Genomic DNA, 12,427 nt, shown 5'->3' on the forward strand with positions numbered 1-12,427 from the left:
AAACCAGGTATCCTGCTATCTGTGATTCATCCAGTGCCTCATGCCTCCTGAGTCTACCAGGTATCCTGACACCATGGTACATCCAGTGACTTCAGCCTTCTCTGCTTCTTTAGCCCCTGAGCTAGGTCTGGTATCTGACTACTCTGTATTGCCTCTGTGAACTTTTTTACTGTTTCTGACTACCTGAGTTATTCAAGCTATTGCCAGCTATTTGTATCTGCTGACTTGAACTGTGTTGCTGTTTATCATTTCCTGCACCAGTCTCTGCCTGTGAATCTCTGCTTAAGAAAGACACTTTACTTTTACATTATCAATCTTTCTGGAGTTCATGCTAGGAATCCTGAGACATGGCATGACATATTCTAAATGCTGTCAGATACCAAATCACTTCATATTTGGAAAAAAAATGGACCCCAACACCCCCTCCACCTACTCTAACCTCCATTGTAAAGAGTTTGGTTCTATAAGATGGAACATATATCCTGCATTATCTCCAACACACCATCAAATTTTCTTCCATTTGGTCCCCATGACTTGATAATCTTGGCCCCTCCCTTTTTCCTATGGTACATTGTGGGCTTTGATGCCTGGAGCCCAGGCCATCTGAGACCTTTTTGATACTCATCCAAGGTTTTGGCCAGCTTCCTGTTTTCATCTTTTACAGGTAATTTGTCAGTGTCATGTGCAGTGATTTCCCTCTTCTTATTTTGGTTTGCACCTACAATGATATTGGTCTAACGTCATGTACTCTTTGCACTGATTATTGCACTTTTCCCTCCCTTCCTCTCCACTTTTTCCGCTCTGTACCCTGTTGTGGCTGGATCTCTTATAATTAACTTATTGTAAAGATTTATTTTAATTAGTGGCGCAGTGTGCCAATGTTTATCATTGCAAATGTACTGATCTTTGTATTGGAAATGTATTGATGTCTGATGTATTATGCCATGTATGAGGAAGCTTGTTGTAACTAAGGAAGAAAGGAACTCCCATACAAATTAAGTCTTTTCTTCTGTGAGTCTGAATGCACAGCAGGGGGCCTTTACCTTTGTATACTGTTTAGTTTTTCATCCTGTGTCTTAGAGAGATAGGAAACCTGACAGCAAGTAATTTAGGAAATCACAGATTGATGTAATTGTTGTTACATTTGAATTGTGTCTAGAATAAGTCTAGAAAATATTACATCCTGAGAGTAAACATTGCATGAGATATCTCAGACGTTGTTGTGCCAGCTAGGATCAGGGTGTCAGAAACTGTATAAGCAGCCACGTAAGACCATGTTATGTATTATTCCAGTGGATTCCAAAGTTTTTCAGTTCAAGGTACCCTTAGGGCCTCCATAATGTTTTCAAGGCACCCCTAAGCCAACATAATTACCAAGTAGTCCCCTGCCTTGCTTACCACAGGCCCTGGCCGAGGCACCCCTGTGAGATCGCCGATGCATCCCAAGGAGCCTAGGCACACAGTTTGAGAAGCACTGTATTATTCTATTTGTAACTTCTGGATGATGACCAGTACATCAAACTGGTGTGTAACTGTCCTTGTAAGGATTTATTGAGCTAATTAACAGCACAGCTTACGGATTCTGCTTTTGATGCCTACTTACCTGCTGTTATTCCTGTGACCTACAGATTAGACCAATCTAATATGTTATCCGGCTGCTCTGAGGTTGGGACCCAGCGTCAAGTACCAACGCTCTGCCTGCTATCCTGCAGCTCTGACCATTGTGATAGGCCAGGGGGAACCATTCACAGCAACCCTGATCTGAAGCAAGAGGTCATTGGTAAAAGCCCAGGTGCCCAGCAAGGGGGTACACTAGCAGCGAGAGTTACTGAGATGGAAGTGGTCCTAGGTGCCGTTGAAGGAGTATTGTGGTGGCAGCAGAGCCCCTCTTACTGCATTTAGAGGGGAGCAATTAGGATAAAGAAAGGGGATGGTGGCAAGGCGAGCCCAGCCAGTCCCCAGCACCATGACATGGTGGTATAGGAGGTCCATGCTGTCACACCCGTAATTCCAGTTTTTATGCTAAAAATCAATAAAAAGGCTTCTCAAAAGGACAAAATGACATAGAGGCTCATGTAGTATTGGACAAACTGGATATCTGTGTTTTGAGTAACATAGGCATTTCCCTACTGAGTATGCCTACCAAGAAATGTATGCATATTTTGATTTTGGTGCATCTTACATTCACGTCCCCTGGAGAGATGAATGGAGCCAAAAGATGAAGGGAAGGGGCGTGCAAGTGTAGGCTGAGTACAGTAAGGGCACGTTCACATAATTGCGATTCACGTGGACCTGGATGCAGGAGACATATCTCTTGAGGATGCTGGAAGTCTGGTGCAACTATGATGATGATGACAATCAGCAGCCTTGATTGCTGAATGCATATGGATCCCTCCAGCTGATAGCACTTAAATGATTAGCATTGTAGCTTTATTATATAAAGTACTATTCGCATTACTTAATTGACATTTCTATTTAGACTAAAGCAGGAATGAAGATTACTGTTTCATTTTTAAAAACATAATTTTATATATAATGTAATTTCATTTTAATTTATATCATTTGTATTTTGTATTTGTGTATGCATTTAATTATATTTTATATTGAAAATATGATTTTCGGGACACTATTCTCTCTTGTGTATATGATGCTTTATTATATTATTATATTGTGTACAAATAGGGTAATGCAACTTGAGCATTTACTACTAAAACTGTCAAGCCTCTATACTATCTGTATACTGTCATGGGGCATAAGTATACGCTCTTGTACACCTGACATATGTCTGGAGCAAATGCTACTATCTTGAGATTCATCCTGCTAAACATGAGTCCCATAGAACCTATGCTCCTCCTCAGGAAGTCTTGACCAATTTCCATAGGCTGTTCTGTGAAAGGAAATAAAGGTTGTTAGAAGCTGATTTTTCTCTCAGTTTTTTCCTGTGACAAGATCAAGGTTTCACACTCACTTATCATGGACCTCCGTTCCCATGCACTGTCGCTCCCTCATCCAGGACTCAAAGGCTCGTGTGTAATTTTGCAGTGTTCTGATTCTTCCTTGATAAATAATTCAGTAGGGTTCCACGTAAAGAACAGGTTGGGAACTTTGTAATTTCATTGTGTTATCTCATGGGACTTTGTCGTGATCACCAAGTCTGTGTGCTATTGCGCTATTACTGATTACTGTGGGAGAAGTTGGAAATATTACTCATGTAGTGATTATTTGTACTTATTGTTCTTAAATTAAGGCAGTTGGCTTGTGGGTAAATCGTGAAGAGTGCGGTGTCTGGAATACAGGTATGGAAGCAGCATACCCCATGACCCTCTTTTCCTCTTGAAACAGGAAGTCCTGTTCACATGGAGGCCCATCTGAGCTGAAAAGACATGCGAGGGGTTAATTCTGGGAGGTTCACTTAGCCGATCCTCCTGATTTAGCTAAGTGGGTACCCATTGTTCTAGGAAAGGGACAGATAATTATCCTGGAACAAACCCAGCAGGAGTTCTAAGGGATATGGATTGTGTGTCAGGAAGATATCCCCTGTGGAACCAGTGGCCAATCCAGGGAACCCAGTTATCTAAGCCCAACCCAAGGTGGATCCGATCCAGAGAACATGGGAATTTAGCTCCTTTTTAGAATGGGGATCTGGGAAACACTGGGAGGGCTACTGTTGATGGTTGACACCTGGAGACTGGTGTTGGAGCTCCAGGTTCTTCCACGTTCAACCATTCTGCACTATTGGTACTGACTCCATCAGGAGACTTGTTATCCCTAACACCTGAGTGGGCTTGCTAGAGCAAGAAGACTTTGGCAGGGTTCCTATCACACTGATAGAGGGTCTTAGGAATGGGCCGAGCGCTTGGGACATCAATTTAAGAGACTGCTGAATCTGCAGCTTCATACAGTGTGGGGGTAAGGTTGTTTTAGATGGATTGGTGACTCACCTGGCTGTTATTTAATTATTGCTATTTTCCATATTACTGTATTACACGGTACTAGACTCTGTAATAAAGATACAACTGCATATTTTCTATTTGCCTTGCCTGTATGATCTTAGAGCGCTAAGGGATCAGGATTATCCCATTAGCTCTGGCTTTAATAGTCTTACATTTCCTTATCTAGGTTGCACTCTCTGAAATTCAAATCCACCTTATCACAGAAGATGATCAAATCATGAAGTGTAACTGGGAGGCCCACTTGTCCTTAATGCATTCAGAGAGACCTTGCCCGAAGGTGGTCTAGTTTTCCAGACAATTCTGTAGCTAAGGTCCTGAATTGCATATAGACTCACAATCATTGTGCCATTTATGAGATATAGGAAGGTGCTAAATGTAAACGAAGCCCAGCTGGATTCATCAAAGATTTCGCAAAATGCTGAGATTAAGTCAGAACTGTTATATAATAGGAGGCCCAGGCAAGAGCTTAATCAGACAACAGGTAGGTAATGACAGCTACTTTGACCTGGTCAGAAACAAAATTCCCAGGAAGAGGTTGAAAATGAATTGAGCATTGGTTGAAATAGGTCCACAGTCTTATACTCTATGCTTCATTGCCTTCACATTCTGGAGAGGTATAACAAGGACAAGAAGGAATGCGCAGTTTAGACATGGCTTATACAGGAATAGGCGTAGCAGCTCTAAGCACCAACAAGTAGAGGCACCATCCAACGAGACCTGGATGTATTCATGTGGCTATAAAGATCTTGCAGAACATGTAGTTTTTGCTGTTTTTTTCTCCACTCGTTCAAAGGGGTCCTGTTGAGTCGCAGTTGGTAGAGGAATGTCAGTGGGGTCCATGGCCTGATCAAAATGTAGTACATTATCCTTTATTTGAAGTCACTATACTGCTAGCAATTGGCGCTAAATGTTTGGCACAGTGTCTAATGGGAAACCCAGTTTTCAGGAGGATCCCTGCAAGAGAGTGATGGACTTTGTAATTTAAATATGCTTGAAAAGGAAATGTTAGCTTTAAAAGTGAGCAGAGACTCTAGGGGCAGTACCAAGTTTAAAAGGTTTGTCCACTTTTGGCCAATCCCTGCTAAATATTTTCGCCCCCACACCTGTATAAAGCTTTGTTGAAGATCTATGAACAGCTTATAGTATGTCTGGTGTGTGGATTCAAGTAACAAGGCAGGTTACCAAAGGGGACTGTTATATTAAATAGACGTAGTTCAAACACGGGCAACCCCTTTAAAGATTTCTCCCTGAAAATGTCCCTATTCTTTAAAAATGCCCTTCTGTTTCTCTAATTCTTCATACAGGATTCAATTCTCACTGTCTATTTTTACTTCCTAGTTAATATTTATTAAAGATGAGCATTAAAAAATGTAATTATAACCATATTAAGCTACCTTAACATGATGGGTTTATAGCACAAGAAGGTCAGTCAAGACCGCCCCCCTTGTGACATGTCTAGATGTATTTGTCCAGAACAAAATGCTAATTATATTCAAATGTTGCCATCTACGCACACCACACAATGAGACCCAGTATAGTCTAGATCTGTAGTGTTGCCCGGATAGCCATTTATACCATAGACATGTATGTTTCATTTTGAGTTCATTTTAATCGACTGACCTGGAAGTTGATTGATGACGTTGAAGCTGATGATTTATCAGATATGGGGTCTAGTGATGTTCTTAGATAAGTAGGTATTAAGCATGTGCTAGCAGAAAATACTTTGAAAGAAGACAAATGATCTGATCATTGGCAGGGGGCCTATGGCTGGTCCCATAGTGCGCTATCTTGGACTAGATCACTGAGCCATCTGCATTTGTTTTTCTTTAAAATGTTCTTATTAGTCTGCAGAGTCTTGCTGATGGGCTAAAATTTGCTTATGTTTGGTCAGATGAGGAGTTGATGCTTTGTAAAAATATGTTTCATTACAGTCTGTCAAGTGAGAGGTTAAATCACCTCTTAGAATACGAGAGATAAATTACTGTTTTAGTAGAGGAGGGGTTAAAAGATGCTGTGGCAGGAGAGACACATTTTGAGACCTTCAATGATCCTGTGACATGCCTGAGTTTAAACACTCCTGTGCAAGGAGACAGGCAAAATAACGACATGACAGGTAAGAGAAGCCAAAATACTCTTTACTAGACAGAAGCCAAATAATGCTTTGGGGGGTTAAGTAAAGCTGTGAAATGTAGATGGGTTTACGTGATGCTGTGGAAGCAAGTTTTGATAACCATCAAGTGAGATATAGGAAAAAAAGGGTTACATGATGTGTTGAAAGCTGCAAAGTGATTGTTTTCGAGGGGCGACTTAGAACTGTTTTGTCAGAATAAGAGCGTACATTATGCTGTGTTAGAATATGGGTTAAGTGATGCTGTGGAACACAATGCTTACATGATGCCGCGGAACTGGAAGGGTTAAGTGATGCTTTTAGGACACAAGGGGTTACGCAATTACACATGTTGGATAGGAAGTGTAATTAAATCACGCTGCAGAAGAGGTTAAGTCATGCTTTGGCAGGTGAAAGGTTAAATGATACTCTGGCAGGCAAGGGATTAATGTCTGATATAAATCCTGTCACGCTTGTTACAGTCTCTGTCAGAGGAAAATGTTCCCATTTGTAAGCTGGATTTGAAATTTACTTTGTGCATATGGACATTTACTGCATGTGTAATGGAGAATGTATAATTCTGCATATGTTTGTCATCATGTGTGTGTACTTGGATCAGTATGCAATATATCTCTCTGTTGATATACATTCTCTATGTACATATACAATACTGCATAGGCACACTCATATATATTAAATTATGTGCAGCATGTGTTTAACACACACACACACACACACACACACACACACACAATGTACAAAATGTTTGCATTTTGCCATATATTTGTACATCTTATAGAGCTGTATATTAAAAATCATAATATGCATACATACAATGTTACTCTTATTCCCACGCTCTCTTCTCTTTCACGTATATATAGTCTCCATTCTCACTCCCCCCTCCTTTTCACACACATACATTCTCTGTCTCTTACATCCTTTCATTCCATCTCTACACTCCTCTATCTCACACATTCTCTTCCCCTCCTCTCTCTCTCTCTCATCACAGTGCAGTGTGTGTATATGCTCATAGCTGCAGTATACAGGGACATAGAGATTTTTTTTTTTTGTGTAGCATTGACACAGACGCACATACCCATGCCTGTTCACATACTAGCAGACTTATCTTTTCACACATGCGTGTTTTCACACATGCCAGCTTGCCGTTCAGCTGAAAGGGGGATGCACAACGGTGGATTCACAAGGTGATGACTCTTTGCAAATTTGGGGAAGAGGGAAGAGTGGAAGGGTGGGGAGGAGGTCTGCAGTATAAGGAGAGGAGAGGGGAAAGTGAATCAATAAACCCCCAGTATAATGGGAATTACCGAGAAAGCTTGTGTAGATGAAAGGCAGGTGCATATACGGAGAACGAGATGGAGAGAAAGAAGGTGAGAGGGGTAATTGACTGTTATAGACAAAAGATTGAAAGCAAACGGGTTGAGTGAAGGAGATAGACACAAGTATAAAATAAGACAAGCTGGGTTAGGAGTGTAGGTCAGGGAAATAGAGGGACATTAAGGACTAGCGGAGAGCATGAGACACACAATCACACATTGAAAAATAATTAACTAAGGAGAATGTGAGGAAGATACAGTCGGGAGGAGAGGGAATTAAACAAGTTATAGCTGAGTGTATGTCATAAAATTATTCTATGAGAAGTGGGACACAGCAGACTGACAAGATTACAAGCTTTATTATTCAGAAAGAAAAAGGCCTTAAGTGAATTACGGTGTGAAAAGCGCTCTAAAATTTAGGCATACAGACGTATAAAATAAATTAATACAATGGAGGAGGGGGGATAAAAATGTCACTTACAGGGAATGAGATATCTCAGTTTTTACAATAGCACTGAGAGAAGTCTTTCAGTACATCAGGTAGAGTGATGGGTGTCAATCAATCTGTCACACACAAGTGGCTTCCAAAGTATGTCACAGGAGGTAAGCTCTCTCAGTCAGTCAGTGTTACACAAACAGCTCCCAGAATGTGCCACGGGCAATAGGACAGGTGCTTCCTTAATGTATCAGTGTCAATATTGGGGCAGGTGTTTGCTCAGTATGTCACTGTCAGGCATGGAAAAGGTCTATATCAGTATGTCAGTGTCAGGCTTGGAAAAGGTCTATATCAGAATGTCAGTGTCAAGCTTAGAAATTGGTCTATCTTTCTTAATATGCCAGAGTCTGGCAAGGGAGAGGGGTTCCTCTGTAGAACATTATCAGGCTTGGGACAGATGTTCCTCTGTATATCAATGTCAGGCTTGGGACAGGGGTTCCTCTGTATATCAATATCACGCTTGTGACAAGGATTGCTCTGTATATCAATATCAGGCTTGGGACAGGGGTTCCTCTCTAGAGCATTAACATGCTTGGGACAGGGGTTCCTCTATATATCATTGTCAGGCTTGAGACAGGGGTTCCTGTGTATTACAATGTTGGGCTTGGGACAGGGGTTCCTCTGTATATCAATATCAGGCTTGGGACAGGGGTTCCTCTCTAGAGCATTAACATGCTTGGGACAGGGGTTCCTCTATATATCATTGTCAGGCTTGAGACAGGGGTTCCTGTGTATTACAATGTTGGGCTTGGGACAGGGGTTCCTCTGTATATCAATATCAGGCTTGGGACAGGGATTCCTCTGTATATCAATATCAGGCTTGGGACAGGGATTCCTCTGTATATCAATATCAGGCTTGGGACAGGGATTCCTCTGTATATCAATGTCAGGCTTTGGTCAGGGTTCTTCTGTAGAGAATGAACAGGCTTGTAGCAGGGGTTCCTTTTTATATCTGAGTCAGACTTGGGACAAGGATTCCTCTGTATATCAATGTCAGGCTTGGGACAGGGGTTCCTCTGTATATCATTGTCAGACTGGGGATGGGGGTCTTCTGTATATCAATGCCAGGCTTGGAACAAGGGTTCCTCTGTAGAGCTTTATCAGGCATGGGACAGGGGTTCCTCTGTATATCAATGTCAGGCTTGTGACAGGGGTTCCTCTGTATATCAATATCCGGGTTGGGACAGGGGTTCATCTCTATATCAATATCCGGCTTGGGATAGGGATTCTTCTGTATATCAATCTCAGGCTTGGGGGAGGGGTTCCTTTAATATTTCTGTCAGTATCAGAACTGTCAAGCTTGAAACTTGCATTTCTCTAGTACATTATTGTCAGGCATAGGATAAAGACTTCCCAAATATGACAGTGTTATGCAATGGGACAGGGGCTTTCTTGTCATGTCAGTAATAGAACGGGGATTCTCCCTGATTTATCAGTGTCCAGAATAAGATTAGAGCATCCTCACTATATCTGTGTCAGACTCAATTTGTCTCCCTCAATATTTGGGTGTGATGCTTGGGATAAGTGTTTGCTTGGTATGTCAGTGTTTGGGTTAGAACTGTAAATCCCTCATTATGTCATTGTCAGCCTTGTTATAAGGGCTTATTCGGTATATCAGTGTGAGGGGCTCCCTTGGTGTCTTTGTGTCAGGGGTAGAACTAGGGCCTCTTTGGTATGCCAGTATCAAGCTCCCTCAATGTTGGGCTTTGTACTGTGTGTGCATGTCAAAAATATCACAGGGGGCCCACAATATAGCAGGGTCAGGTATTAGACAGGACCTCACTGCTGCAGTTCTAATCATTGACAAGGGTTCTCAGTATGTCAGTGTCAAGAATTGAACAGGAGTTGCTTCAATTCATCAATGTCAAGGATTGAACAGAATAAGGCACATGATCCGTCAATGTGTCATTGCTAGGCTAGGGGTTCCTTCAGTGTGGCCAGGGTAGCTTGTACAGATTGCGTCAATTTAAAAACTAAGGTGGCATCCCAAGTTTCTGTTGCAGAAATTTGGAGCCTTAAATAAGCTGGTGTCTGTGAAACAACAACAGCACAGGCTATATCAGGGATAACACAGGTGATCTCGTTGTATTACAGCTTCACAGGATGCAAAGACTCAGCAGCAGTCACTTTGTGACAAAGCCTGAATTCTCTATGGTCCCAAAATGTGGAAGCTGCAGCATAATTTCAGCTCAGGATCCATGTGCAGCTAGGTTGCTGTGCATACAGAATCTATTGTCCAGGCCCTATGGGAAAACCCCACCAGGAAACCAATGCAGCTAGATTGTGTCTGTTGGTGAAGTACATAATAAAATATGTTTCTCAATATAACAGGTAGAACTAAATTAAGTTAGGTAAACTAGTAGTTAAGGCAGCTGATTTAGGTGGGTATGAGAAAGGGTATCCAACTAAAGCATTATGTCTTAACTGCAGTCCTCATGCACCCCCAACAGCTCATGGTTTGTGGATTTCTGTCTGCGGAAACAGGTAGGATAATTACTCACCCAGCCATATAGACTAAGTCACCTGAACATGATTAAAGAAATCCTGAAAACAAGAGCTATTGGGGATACATGAGGACTGGAGTTTAGAAACACTGAACTAGTGCATAATGACATGGTTTATTTTAAGAGGTTAGATGCTAATGCCCAGGGAAGGGCGTTTATTAACATCAACATGGGAGGATAGTTATCAATGTGAATAAATGCTAGCAAGAAAACTGATTAGGTTGTTGGGGTCTGTTAAAAATATATTGAATGTAATTGGAAATCATTTCAAAACCAGGGGAAGGATGGGGACCCATGTCAGATTCTGCACCTGCTTCCAAGAGCTCATATCTACCACCATCTTTTGTAGATATTCTGCAGCAGTGTGTTATATCATAACTAAGAATTGAGTAGCTCAGTATACAAAAAGGATAAGGAATCCATTACATGTTAATAAAGCATAGGGTAAAGTCAGACTTCATAGGTCTCTATCAGGAATAATACAAGGTTGTCTTAAGCTTTGAATGCATTATTGTGTAGTGTTACAGGATAAATACCATATTTTTCAGCATTTTACCCATACCACGTAGGATTCTCTAATTGTAATGTTGCACTACTCACCTAAAATATCCATCCATCCATCTATCTATCTATCTATCTATCTATCTATCTATCTATCTATCTATCTATCTATCTATCTATCTATCTATCTATCTATCTACACACACATACTGGGCTTCATTCAGAGATTTACTTTAGCAAATTTTCACCTGGACAAACCATGTTGTGATGCAGTGGGTGCAAATATATTTCTTTTTGCATGCAGGGATAAGACTGGCTGCTTTTGGATGTAGCACTCAGATACTGAACTGATTTATTTTTACTCTGCAATTTAGAGTTTAGCTTTTATTTTTTAAATCTGTCCGCACATTTAAAGTTGCCCCCCTGCAATGCAACATGATTTTACCAAGGTACAAAAGTCCTAAATCTAAATGAAGCAACTGTTAGGGAATCCCCTCAATAATTCTTAGTAATTCTCAGACATTAGAGATCATCTGTTATTGGTTCTCTCAGAAGAGGGATTTTCTCCATCTGTCATTGATATAACCTGGGTAGCATCAGTCTCAGGTTGTAGGGTTTATACACGCACATAAACTCACACTATTATTCAGTAAGTAGCCTACATGGTAAATATATCAGGTGCAATGTTTATCCTTCAGTGTGTGACGGGTTACACACAAAATAAAATGTCAGGGACAATTGTGTAAAGCTTTAATTTTTTGCACCAAGCTGGAAAAATGTTAAAACTGGTATGATAAAGGTGACATATAGTACATCGAAGTTCTATTTTAATGCACATTTGTTAATGGGGGTGAATACACCTTGTGAAATAACTATATATGTCACGATTGGCCAAGAGGTTCTGCAGCAGTTTTATCCTTGTTCCATAGAGGACATCCCTGCATTGTCTGATCAGGTGATGCTCATATTCAGTCCTGGGGTGCCCTCTTCTGCCAGGTATGCCCAACTGCTGCCAAGCCTCTCAGCAAAGCTCAGTAAATAAAAGCTCAGTAAATAAAGGTATCCATTGTCCATATGTGAATGCTCATAGCAGTAAGTAATAATGTCGACATAAAGAGGGAGAAATGCACTTATTATAACTATATACTGAGAGCTAAGGACTTGTCCGCCTGAGAGTTTGGTCTGTTTTCATTGTAAACACAGCACAACTCTAATCAACTGCCAAGGAATTATGTCAGCATAGAGACCTATAGATTTGTTTGAAGTGCCTCAGAGCTGTCCACACAAACAACGATATGCGCACCACAGAGATTACCTGGAGAAAATTATGCAGACTTCATTAGTGTTTGCGAAGGAGGAATAATGATGAAAACAAAGACTAATCAGGAGATAAATGTAACTACTCCAGTATATTTTACAAATATTTCAGGGCCAAAACAAAAACGGGTTGTAGGCTTTACTTTTAAAAAATTCTGTTCTTTTGATATACACATTTAAAACCTAAATGTATACATGGGTAAATGTAAGTCTAT

At 40.9% G+C, this 12,427-nt stretch overlaps 1 protein-coding gene across 1 annotated transcript in view; it reads left to right on the plus strand.

Annotated features, from left to right (window-relative positions):
- The first annotated feature begins 7,014 nt into the window (after positions 1-7,014).
- LOC142103586 (sodium/calcium exchanger 1-like) overlaps positions 7,015-12,427 on the plus strand; it is a 57,521-nt gene continuing 52,108 nt past the window's right edge. The window contains exon 1 of the mRNA XM_075187661.1: positions 7,015-7,265. The gene's annotated coding sequence lies outside the window, so the exon portion shown is untranslated. The remainder of the gene's footprint in view (positions 7,266-12,427) is intronic.

The sequence above is a fragment of the Mixophyes fleayi genome, chromosome 10 (genome assembly GCF_038048845.1).
Source record: "Mixophyes fleayi isolate aMixFle1 chromosome 10, aMixFle1.hap1, whole genome shotgun sequence".
Lineage (NCBI taxonomy): Eukaryota > Metazoa > Chordata > Amphibia > Anura > Limnodynastidae > Mixophyes > Mixophyes fleayi.